This window comes from Pteropus medius, unplaced genomic scaffold (assembly GCF_902729225.1).
Source record: "Pteropus medius unplaced genomic scaffold, Ma_sr-lr_union100, whole genome shotgun sequence".
In the NCBI taxonomy this organism is placed as follows: Eukaryota; Metazoa; Chordata; class Mammalia; order Chiroptera; family Pteropodidae; genus Pteropus; species Pteropus medius.
The window spans coordinates 2,408,635-2,421,142 of record NW_024342647.1 but is presented as its reverse complement, the minus strand read 5'-3'; the positions used below and the strand labels follow the sequence as shown (position 1 = coordinate 2,421,142).

Genomic DNA, 12,508 nt, shown 5'->3' with positions numbered 1-12,508 from the left:
ACCAGAATAAAGATCTGATCTCTACTCTAAGACGTCACCTCTTCTTCCACTACGTCCCCTTGATCACCTCACTACAGCCACACTGGTCTCCTCACCGTTCCGCTAACACACCAAGGGCAGTCCCACCTCATCAACCTCATCCTTGCTGCCATCACTTGGAATACTCTTCTCCTGGATGCCACCTTGCTCTCTCCCTGACTTCCTGTAGATCTCTGCCCCAATGACAGCATCTCAGTGAGGCCTTTCCTTGTCCACCTATACAACAGCAAGGCCGCTCCTGCCATGCCACCTGCCATCTCTATCACACTTGCCCCGCTCCGACACCCTGTATGTTTACTTGTTTATTTATTATCTTCAGCTCCAAGAACGCAGGGACAAGTCAGTTTTGTTCACTGCTGTAGTTACAGCTCATTGAACAGTATCTGGCACAGAATAAGTGTTCAATAAACAATGTTTGTTTGTGTGTTTGTTTTTTAAATGAAAAAATGAAAGTCGCATTTCCTAAAAGGCTGTATTCAATACAGATTTCCACCAATGTCACATAAGAGTGTCTTTTTTGCCTTGTGTTCTTGCCAAGACTAGATGCTGGCATTAAAAAAAAAAAAAAAAACTGATGATGCTATATAGCATTTCACTGCTATTTTCAATTATTTGATTACTAGAGAAGCTGAATATTTTGGCGTTTTTAAAATAGGTTTATTTGGACAAGCGTATCCCCCATTCCATTTTTAGCTGGAAGTCCCAGTCCCAGATAACATTCCAACAACAGATGATTTTATAAACATATCTAGGGTCATGTTCCACTAATAGATATGGAGAACTTTGCCTTGCACATTTCCTCCTGTATCTATTGTTCTTCTTTCTCCTCCCTCCCGATTCTCCACTACATTCAACATTCCTTTCTTTATACGTGTGTGTGTGTGTGTGTGTGGACAGAGAAAGAAATATCAGATATATATATATCTTTTGCAACATCTAGCTGTCACAATTCATGTCACCTCCATCCTGCTACTTCCTGAGCTGCTTTTAAAAGTGTTACTGTTACCAGAGGTGGCTTTGGTGATTCTATTCTCAAGAAAAGTAAGATCTTAGCTCTGGCCCAGAGTTAGAAAGTAGCTTATTCTATGATGACTTGTCCTGGTTTCAGCAGCACTTGAACTTCCACAACTTAAGGGTGCAAATAAGCATGTGAAGTTAAGGTTTCCTACCACGGCATGTGAAGTTAAATTACTATTTTAACTGGCTATGAAGTTGGCAGCCAGAAAGCACCGGAAGAGGGTAAGATACTTGGGATGTCGACAGATAAAGAAGGAGAGAAAGAAAAATGCAAGTTATTAAGATTTAAGAATCCTCCCCTCATTGGTGCCATTTATAAAATCTCCTGAAACATGTAATATAGATGCCTTTCTCATATAGATGTATACAGGACTAGGATTCAGGTCAGGGCCTTCATGACAGAATGGTCAAAGATGTGCAACAATGGACCCGACCTAAAATAATACGGACCAAGCAGCAATAATCAACCTTGATTCTGGGAGGTCACCAAGCTGCTAAGAGCTGGATGATGCCTTAGAGAGGTGGATGGAAGGAGGGCAGTTCCATGAAAGAACGTTACATTTAGTGTCCGAAGATATGGGTATGAGACCTGATGCTGTCACTTACTGTATAATAAGTGACAAATCCTTTGGTCAGATCCTTTCTCTTCTGAGCCACAAGCTCCTCATCAGGAAAAAGGGGAGAATAATTTCAACTTCGGAATGTGACTGTAAAGGGTAAAGGAGATAAACATGTTACGATATGCAAGCACTTGGTAAAATAAATGGTAACGATGCAGAAGAGGGGAATCGTGAGGAGGATGATAAACATGGTTCACACAAGAGCAAGTGGCATGCTGTCAATCAGCGGCTCTTTCACAGGCACTGACTGAATACCCTGGTCTTACGGAGTAGAAAACCAAATCAAGAGGTACAATGACATAGGCTGCAGGGAGCTAGTGCACTAGAATCAACTGAGATACAGTTTGGATCTTAAAGAGAAAAAAAGTTTAGATCTAAAAATAATAAGAGAAAGTCGAACTGGACTATGATGAAGATTGTGCTCCGATGGCTGAGGATGCTATGCTTACATCTAGTTTCTGACCCACGGTAATATGGAGAATAAAAAAATCTGGCTCAGTCATTTGACATCTTGCTGTGCCTTTTCCTACTCTCTCAATCTCTCCCCTAACTGCTGGCATCACGCTGCCATGCTGGGGGACAGGAAATTGGTAAAAATAACTAAGCAAGTTCATTTGCAAGGTAGCACCTCAAAGCTGATAATAATCTCTTTCCTACAGGACAGTTCTAGTTGGGGAATATACCTGGGGTCATGGGAAACCTTCATCTAATGTAACAGGGTGTATTCATAATAAAAAGTAATAACAGTTAACGTTTATATAATGTTGATGATCTTCAGGCACTTATCATATAAACTCATTAAATCCCCACAATATCTCTATGAAGGGTTACTTCTGTCATCCTCATTTTACAGATGAGGAAACTGGCACAGGAACATCAGGTAATCAGGCCAAGGTCACAGAGCTAGCCAGTGGCAGAGTGGGCATTCAAACTCCGGCATGCGAGCTTTCAAGCACTACACTTTCAAGTCAGACACGAAGAGTCCAGATCTTTGACACATCACTGACTCAGTGTGTGGCCCTGGACAAGTGGCATCACTGCACTGAGGCTTGGTTTCCTCGTCTCAACGAATGAAGGATGTACCGCCTGTGCATGAGCCTGTCAAGAATATTCAACAAGATATCTATATTAAGTACCCGTTAGAGCACGAAGAACACATGACATGCTTGACACATACACTTTCACACTCCAAGAATGGATTTATAATTGTGACATTTCAGCCATCTCTAAATATTGTGGGTGAAGATCCTTCCATAACACCCTCAAATCCTATCCCTGTGCTCTGCTTAAACGTACAATTCCCAGGAATGAGAGGAGAGGGCAGGTAAAATTGTGGCTGACCTGGTAATATTTCCAAGAATCATCTATAAGGCTTCAGCGGACTTTGAATGATGCTGTCCTGTTGACGTGCACTCAGAATGAAATTCTTTATGAGCCCTCTCAGCCCTTCCTTGCCTTGGCCATCTCTGGCAATGGCAACTGACGAAGAATACTTCATCTCAAAGAGTCGTACCTCCAAAATTTGTCCCAGCAGAAAAACTCCTGCCGGGTGATCTGTTTTTCAATCTTTCCCCTACATTCCTAAACATATCAAAGCCCTGATTTTATTTTTTAACATCCCCTGTGCTTTGTGCAGACATTTTTATACTGCCAGCCAAGGCTCCTTGTTGTTCCTTCCCCTGTAAAGTGACTATAAACTCAGAGCCCATCAAATTCCCTGAGAAATATAGCTTATCCCCTTCCATGTAAACTGAAACATACTTACTTAAGGCAGATGTCTCTGTCACAGCTCTCGGAAGGCTCTTCCAGGTTTATCTTGGGGTTTCTGGAGTCTCTAGGAATTCAGAGTTTCAGCTACATTTGTGGATGGCTAATTCTTAGAATGGAGACGTGAGAGCTGACCACTGGGAAATGTGGGTCCTCTAAAAAGCAAACGTATCCTAGATGGCTGCCCTTCCTGCACCTGAAGCAGCTTGTAATCTGCAATTCAGCTGCTCCACATTATCCCCAAGATCCATTATTTCTCATAGAGGTTCCCAGTGGCTCATCTGCAGGACCTCTGAAAGGCTAAATAAATTATATCTTAGAAACGCCCCCAGGCCCGTATTGGGTTAACTCTTACAAAGGGTTCTAGCTGTTCAGATGGGTCATTTACTTGGAGCCCCGCTGCTCTAACCTTACCAGTGTACACAAAAATGATTGCATCTTGCTTTTGTTAATTGTCTTATGAATCTACCTCCTCACCCTTGGGGGCATACTGTCTCTTAGCTGTTCGCAAGATGATCCCAACATCGCCGTACGCAGCTCTGCACCCGTGAGAAACGTCTCCGCAAATGGAGAAGGGGATTTGTTCAGAAGGATATATTTCGTGTCCTCACCAGGCTTTCAATTCCTATGTGTGTCCTCCACTGTAGAGGAGACAGGCCGGGTAATTTACCTCTCTTAACTTTCTCGCAGTCTATTTAGTCTCTTCTTAAGTCCACCTGCAATTTCTAAAAGATAGTTCCTTGGAGAGACAAAGATCCCCTTCACCCTCATATGAAAAAAAAAAAAGAAATTAATTTCACTTTTCCTCAGCCTCATTATCTTCTTAATTGTATTCTTTGCCCCCTCAGTAGCAAGGACTGTCTGTGGATTTCTAGGCAGCCTTTTCAGGCGACTGCGTTCCAGAAGAACAGTGGTTTACATGCTATACCACTTAATCACTTTGATACGAAGAGTTACAATAGCAGCACATCTCTCCCACGCAGCCACCCTGTCTTGAGCCACCATCTGTGCCCTGAGGTATGACTTCCTCTAGATTTGCTCATTTTTGAGAAGACATCTAAACCTTACGATGAAGCATGGACATCGTGCTTGTGTCTCTCTCTGCTTTTACAAGCACTCGTCATGCAACATTTCCAAAGAGCTGAGCCAACTCCTCCAGTGAGATGGGCCCTGGTTTGGTCCTTCTCAGTTTGCAGAAGGCAAGCCCAGGGAGGGGCAGATATACTCAGAAGGTGAGCCGGATATACAGAGATAGCAGCCAGGATTAAAATCAGGTGCCCTGAGTCCCTGTGCTTGTATTACATGAAATTTAGAATTAATAGAAATACAAAATGAAAAGATCCAGTCTCTGATCCCTAAGGCCTTGTAGCCATGGTCACCCTCCCTCATCTCATCACCATTACCACCTCTGTATCTTCCTCCAATCTTACACTTCCCCAAACTCTCACAGACCTTCTGAAATGACAATTATCAGTCTACTATAAATGATAATTAGTTATGAATTTGCAGATGTCCTCTATTAGATTGCCAGCCCCTAGCAGGATTCATCACCATACCCTCTAAGGCATTTTGTTCAAGGCCTTTCCCAGACAAGAAATGCAACAAATATTTGCTGATCCAAACTGATTTCAGCTTTCATCCTTTTTCAGCAGACTTGTTCAATTACCTTCTCCCCCAGGTATTCATTCCCTTCTTCCTTTTCTATCCATCTCCCCTCTTCTGGTTTCTCCTTCTCCCTTTTGATTTGGCTGTTTCCAGAGTGTGTAGCACCCAGAGCAGGTAAGATTTGAAGAGTTCATTGAAATGACCGATAAAAAAATGGACACGATGAAAACCCGTCAAGAGTATTTGATAACGAGTTTCTGTCAATCTCCGCACTCTCCCGGGCTCCGTCCTCAGACGACCTGCCTCCCAAAGAGGGAGATTTCAAGGGAGAGCTATTGTGACTTTTTATTCCCCCATCTTGCACAGGGCCTTTGCGATCTGACCCCTGCCTACCTTTCTTACTGTTAGCTCATGACCTCCTCTTTCTCATTCTAAAGCTTCAGCCACGCTATCCCAAAGATTTCCTAAGCTTGCCCTTGTTTATAGTAAGTTCATCTTTGTTCTTCTCTCTGCCTTTAATATTCTTCCCCCACGAAATCACTTGGCTGGTTCCTTCAATTTAAATCTCAGCTCCAATACCACCCCTCAGGGAAGTCTTTTCCTAACCCCCCTATCTAAATGTATACCATCTACATTCCTTTCTAGCCTCTTATCCCAAAATATTATTTCAATGACATTTACTATTGTATGAAATTACTATGCTTATCTATTTGCTGATTCACTTATTATCCATCTCTCCCCACTAGAATACAGAGCTCCATGAAAACAGGATCAAGTTCATGATACGTTTCTAATGTCTAGATCTGTGCTGTTCAAAACCGTAGTCAACTAGCCACAAATAACTAAATTAAAATGAAAATTAATAAAAATTAAATAATATTAAAAATGCAGTCCATCATGTGGTTAGCAGCTACCATGTAGGACAGCCCAGAGAACATATCCATTATCACAGAAGATTCTAATTGACAGGATTGGTCTGGAGTGATGCTTAAAAAATAGTAGACACCCAGATAAATATTTGTTCAACAAGTGAAGGAATGAATGTCCCTTTTTAATCCTCACTCAAGGATTTCAGGTCACCTACCCCCTTACGAAGCTTCTAAACCCTATAAATGATGAATGCCCATAGGACAACATGTGCTTGATGAGGGCACAAATGGATGCTATGGGAGACAAGGTGATGAAAATGGGCCCATCTAGTCTAAAAGGGAATACTTGTTGTGGTGATATGATCACGTTTCCATACTATGTGGAGAGCTGATAATTGGAAGAGGATTATACTTCCATTGTATGATTTCAGAGACTTATGAATAAAAGGCAGATTTAGGGTCAAGGTTGCAACAAAGCTCTTTCTATACAGCATAGGCTGGTTCGTGTGGTGATGAGTTCGCTGTTGCTAAAAGTCCTAAAAGTGAGACCGAGTAGCCATGTGTTATGGATATTACAAAAAGGATTCTTGAATAAGGAGAAAGGTTTGGCGATTGAGAAATCTGAAAACAATAAGATTCTTTGATTCGACGACCTCAGCTCCTTCATAACACAATTCAAAGAGTTAATATATGCCCCTAGCTATTTCTAGCATCTGCTGAACAACCCAGTCCTATTGGCCAGCCACAGTGGTTACTATTAAGTCAGTACTACACTGGGAAAGAGCAGGTACAGAAGCAAGGAGGACTTAAGTTCAAATCCTATCTCTGTCGGTTATGTGACCTTGGACTAGGGACCTAGCCAACGTGAGTTTCACTTTTCTCTCCAGCATAAGGAGCTGTAAAAGGAGCCTCACTGGGTGAGAAGAAAGGAAAACACAGTAGGATAATGCTCACTTCATGTACGACATAATTTTACCTTCATGTACAACATAATTTTGTCATTGGTATCCCAATATTGTAGGTATAGGTGGCACAATTTTGAAGACATGATTGCATTGTTTTGAATGACTATGAAGCAACTATCAAAGAGAGAGGGATGTTGAGAGAGAAAGAGAGAGAGAGAGAGAGAGAGAGAGAGAGAGAGAGATGTTACAGATTATGTTGAGACTGGAAAACAGCAATAGCGAACATTTACAGAACAACAAATATGTGTCAAACCTACTATGTGTCAGTCCTTAGGGATAAAAAGATGCTTCTAAGAAGACCATATGAAAGAGGGTAAGCTAGACATATACCCACAGAACCGTAAAACAGGGCAACCAGAGACACAAGTTAAAATAGAATTCCAGAAAAAAATCATATGAGAGAACGGGGTAGAAAGAAATTCATTCTAAAGTAAGATTTGGGGAAGACTTCTTAGAAGGGTCATTTGAGCTGGATGTTGAAAAATGGGTAGGATTTTAAAAAGCAGAGGCTGAAGTTGGGAGATGGAGGAAAAATAGAGGTAATCCTTGCAGAAGGATGAGAGTGGAAAACAACGAGGGGGATTATTTGGGGGATGATATTTGAAGCCTTATCCTCTTCATATGACCCCCACCTTGTCTTTAACATGATGACCAGGACATCAGTGGCCAATTTGTTAATCCTTGGATTTTAGTGAGGGGGATGCAGAGAGAGAAGAAGGGCAGGTGGCCTGTTCAGGTGATATGTATTAGTGGTTTTGTCTAAGGAACTGGGAGGGGACAGACTAGAGGATACAAATAAGAAAGTGTCTCTTTACACAACTGAAGGCTCCTTGGGCAAAGACTTTTCCAGATAAATAGAGGACTTTGTGGTCAATAGCATAAACTCTTGCAAGCACCAAGAAGATGTTTTATTTGGACTGACCAGGGGACAGTGTTTTTAAGGTCCCCACTTGTACTGTTTCAAATAAATGCAGTGTGGCCTCAGCTGGGCCATCTAAACTCAACGAGGGCCCAGGAGCTGATTTGAGATCTCTGAGCTGTTTCTCCTTGGTTGAAATGGAGTCACAGCTCCCCCTTCTGGGAGCTAAAGTGCCATTCAGCCCCGGAAAAGCCTGTGTGGAGAAAGCTCTATTGCAGATGGGCCCGAAACCCCCATTTTTTATTCAGTGCTCGCCAGCACCCCAAAACCCACATCTAGGAGTCTGGGAGCAGTTTTGTGTAGGCCTGACTTCGACTTCTCAAAAGCCTATCTTTCACAGGGCTTTATATTTCTCCGTCCATGTGACTACGAGTCCCAGTCTTCGTGTGCGTGACACCTTTATATAGGGGAACACGATTTGGTGTGGAGGTTACAATTCTCTTTGGGGAATACAGCAAGTAGGAAAGGTTTCTGGATCTGTGTGTGCACATGTCTGTAAGAGTGCGTGTATGCATGCGTGCTTGCACATGTTCCTGTGAATGTGATATGTATAATTGTATGAGGGCAAGATTCTCATTAATAGAAAGAAATTAATTTGCCCGAAGTATTTGCATCAGTGGATGCACAGTGTGCACTTGGCTCTATGGTAAGCAAAGTATCCTTTAACGAAGAGCTCAGGTACAGTTCAGATGCTCTGCTGGCTACCAGTCATAGTAAGTACTGGGTTCCTGCCTGCGTGTAATGCTCTGAAGGCACTGGAGAAATAATATATGCTCTGTGTGTGCATGTCTGTCTGTCTGTCTGCCTGCCTGTCTGCCTGTCTGTCTAGAGAGGAGACTGACTGAGGCTCTGGACTCCTTCTCTCTGGGGTCATGTTTCCAGATGGAACAGCTTTGAAATGCATCTCTGAAATGAGAAGTTTGATGAGGGAAGATAAATGATTGTTTTGGGTGGGAGCGCAGTGGCAAGACCTAGTCCCTGGGCGGTATGGCGGAGTGGAAAGGATATTGATCTGGGTGTCAGGCATCACAGGTTCTAACCCTGGGCATACCATCAAGTCGCTAGAGAATTTGGGGGAATTCTCATTCCCTCTCTGGGCCACAGAATCCTGTCTGTCTGTTCTTTAATATTCCTTCCAGCTTTGATTGTCTATGAATGGAAAAAGAGAGGAAATGAGAGCAGTTCTTTACCTGAGGTCTCCTCCTCTGCCTTCACACCCCCACCCGAAATGAACTTGAGAGCTCTGTTCTGATGGGAGCTTCTGGAAACAGATTCTTTGTGGCCCTGTGAAGGCTTCAGTCTGTGGTATCAGCCTCCGGCCAGAGGATGGTGTATCTGCCAGTGCCTGCAGGTAGCACCGTCACCCACCCACCAGGGCAGGTTCCTGCAAACACATGTTTGCTTTTCTCTCTCCCCAGCAGGTACATATACACATACACATAAATAATTTTTTAAGACAAGTATATTTCTACTTTATTTTCCCAAAAGGCCTTTGACATGGCCCTTTTCCAGCCAGGGTAGACAAGAGGCTGCGTCCCAGCATCTCAGCCCTTTTCCTCCCCGAGCCTTGTTGCCTGAGAGCAGAACGGCTGCCTCTTACCTTGGAAAAGTAACAGCTGCTGAATCTGGAAGCCATGAACAGCAGTAAAACTCAGCATGTTTTTGCTGAGTAGGGCAAGCCTTTAAGAGGCAGCCAGGAATCAAATCAATGGCCGGTTCCAGAGTCCAAGCCCGGCAGGACCTAGCCAGGGTGGCCAAGGGGCTTACCTCGAGAGCCTCCTAGGAGGCGGAGGAAAGAGGGGCTTGACCTGAACTCTCTTCCTTACCAAGATTCTTTCTACTACCCCCATGCCCTTGGCAGTCTTTTGGAGCCAAGCCAGATGTGAGGTGTATATTGACGGCAGGACAGCAGTTTAAGTGAATTACTGCCATATCCTGCCATGAGTTCCCCACCCACAACCCACTCCAAAATTGTGGGTCTCCCTCAATACTGAAACACACACACACACACACACACACACACACACACACACACACACACTGCCTCTCTGCCTTCTCCCAGTACCCTCCTAACTCCAGGGGAGCCATGAGGAGGCACAGTTTAGGAAGAGATTCTCTTGGGGCTTCCAAGCCTGTCTAAAATGGGGAAGGAAAGAAGGAATCTGACTCAGGGAAGTGCCCCATCCATCGTCTTCCATATTACCCAGAGTTTCCCCCAAATGGAATTTGTAGGAATTTGAGATCCTGTGTAACTATGATGGATGAGCAAGTCCCTGAGGACTCTTCCTCCTTTTCCTTTAGGGGGATCCAGGCAAACTTGCCCAGATCCTCCCCAAAAGCACCATAAGCAGAAGGTGCTGTTATGCTGTACCATTACAAATGGAGAAGCAGGGTTGACTCTCTACCAGACTTGTCAAGCCCCAGATAAGGAGCCCAGTGCTGACTTCTCCCTTTCTCTGTCACTGACTACCCAGTGACTCTAAATTCCCATCAGAATCTGGAGTCTGCCTCGTGTAGAATTTAAAGTGACAGCATCTCATTGCTTCAAGGTTTGGCCATTTCTCTTTCATATTAAACGGTGAGTCCAAGTGTAGCAGGTCTCCGTCTTTTGGAGAAATTTTCCTTAAGGGTATCAATATTGGGCTAAATAAGGTGCCATTCTTATCCCCATAATCCTCCCAAACCCCAAGCCCACAGCCCCAAGAGGAAGTCCACAGCGGGTTTCCCAATGGCTACGTGATCCTATAGTAAGGATCCCATTCCGTGTAAGCTGGAGAGACCTAATTAAAAAGGCACACAAGTACACACATACAAACACATACGTACAAACATGATCACACACACTGCGTCTTAAATAGGTTATAGGACCTCTCTTCACCCCTCCCCTACACACACACATACACACACACACACACACGCACACGCACAGACACATCACAAACACAAGCATCGAACGCAAACGACGCTGCACACGCAAACACACACCAGAACCACATCAAGTTCCAACCATGGTACACACGTCGGGAGCGCGCGGGGAGCACATATGCCACTTGCTAAAACCTGCGTTTAACCCTTTACGCTCAAGAATACAGAGACCCTCCTCTCCCCGCAACCTTTACCCGGGAACCTGAGAGGACTTGAAGGCGGTGGGGTGGCGAGAGAAGCGCGGAAGGGTGCAGAGAGGAAGTGGGGGCGGGGCGGGCGGGGGCGCCCCGAATGCGGCCCCGGGCGGTCTCCAAGGGCAGATGGGCTGCGAGGCGCTGCGCCCGGCGCCGCCTTACCTGGAGTCAATGTCCGTCTTCGGCGGAGAGCTGCGGGCGGACGCTTTTTATTCGGCTCGGTAGGAACTTGGGAGAGCCCTGCGTCCAGCTCGCATACCGGGAACGGCGCGGGGACTGCAGGCTTGGGGGTACCTGGCTCCTAGCAGCCTGGCTCATACTCAGCCGTAAAGTCCCCTTGGCTGGTCCCGAGGACAGGCATGAATCCAGGCTCCGAAAGGCGGTCACTACTCCCTCTGTCCCTCGGCTCTCTGGCTCTCGCTCTCTCGCTCTTCCTCTCTCAATCGTTCGTTCGCCTGCGCTTTCCTCCTCCCCCCGCGCCAGATCAGTTCGCAGCCGTGGGGACCGGGAGCGAGGCGGCGAGCGAATGGAGAGGGAAGTCCAAGTGCGCCGCGGTCTCCGGGCGGGGAGCAGCGGAGGCCGGGCTACGCGGGGGGAGGGACTTACCCGGAGACGGGCGAAAATGAATGGGGGAGCGACTGCCGCGGGGCGGGGAGGGAGGAGCCCGGAGCCGGGGTTTATTCTGAGGAGTGTTTTGTACATCTTTAGGCGGAGGTGGAGAAGGGAGAGGAGAAGAGGGGGGAGGGCTCCTTGGAGGGAGGGGCGGCCTGGATGGGCCGAGGCTGAGCCACTGGGGAGTCTCGTGGGTCTGGGGAGAGGGTGGCGTGCCACCGTGTATGAGCACCCAAAAGGACTGCGAAGCCCCGCATCGTGGTGTTCTTAAGCGTGTCTGTAGCTGCGTACGTCGCGAGTATCTGAGTGTTCCTCGGTATGCGGGTGCTTGCGTGTCTGTGTGTATCCATCCAAGTGTGATTTTTGTCTGGGGAAGTGCCCGTGTGGGTCCGTTTGTATCTGTGTGTCTCTCTGGGAGTATTTAAGACTGTTTGTTTCTCTGTGTATGTAGGCATGAGCCCACGTAACCTCCCAGAATTAAGCAAGTGCTTCTCTACGTGGGCAGGATGTAGAAGTGAGAAGCTGAGAGGACGCAAAGTTCTCTCGATTGAACCAGAAGCAGGGAAGAGGCGAGGGTAAGGAGCTACGGCAGTATTATAGAGAACCAAAGACTCAGAATTTAGCCTGAGATCTAGGCTGAGGTTGCTGACATGGGGCCTCTCCCTGAAGCAGAAAAGAAGGCCTGTACACAATCTGAATTCTCATACCGTACATATTCAGTATGCTTGCTTACTTTGCTTTCTTTTTAAATTTAAACTAAATCAGCAACGAATATTCCTAGTCCCTGGAAGCTTAGGTAATGTTAGGTAGCATCGGTGAAGCTACCAGCTGGAGAGACAGAGAGCAATAAGGAAAAAGTGATGAGAAATTTAAAGTGACCTGAATTCAGTAAAAGTGCAGGCTCTAAAGGGTCGGAATCCTGTTATATGTGATCACGGCCACACTACTTACTTCTTAAGCCTCAATTCCTCATCTG

General features: G+C 45.5%; 1 protein-coding gene across 1 annotated transcript in view; it reads right to left on the bottom strand.

The window, feature by feature from the left end:
* BRINP1 (BMP/retinoic acid inducible neural specific 1) overlaps positions 1 to 11,601 on the bottom strand; it is a 168,929-nt gene extending 157,328 nt beyond the window's left edge. Inside the window, exon 1 of the mRNA XM_039866755.1 lies at positions 11,083 to 11,601. The gene's annotated coding sequence lies outside the window, so the exon portion shown is untranslated. The remainder of the gene's footprint in view (positions 1 to 11,082) is intronic.
* Between the last annotated feature and the right edge of the window lie 907 nt (positions 11,602 to 12,508).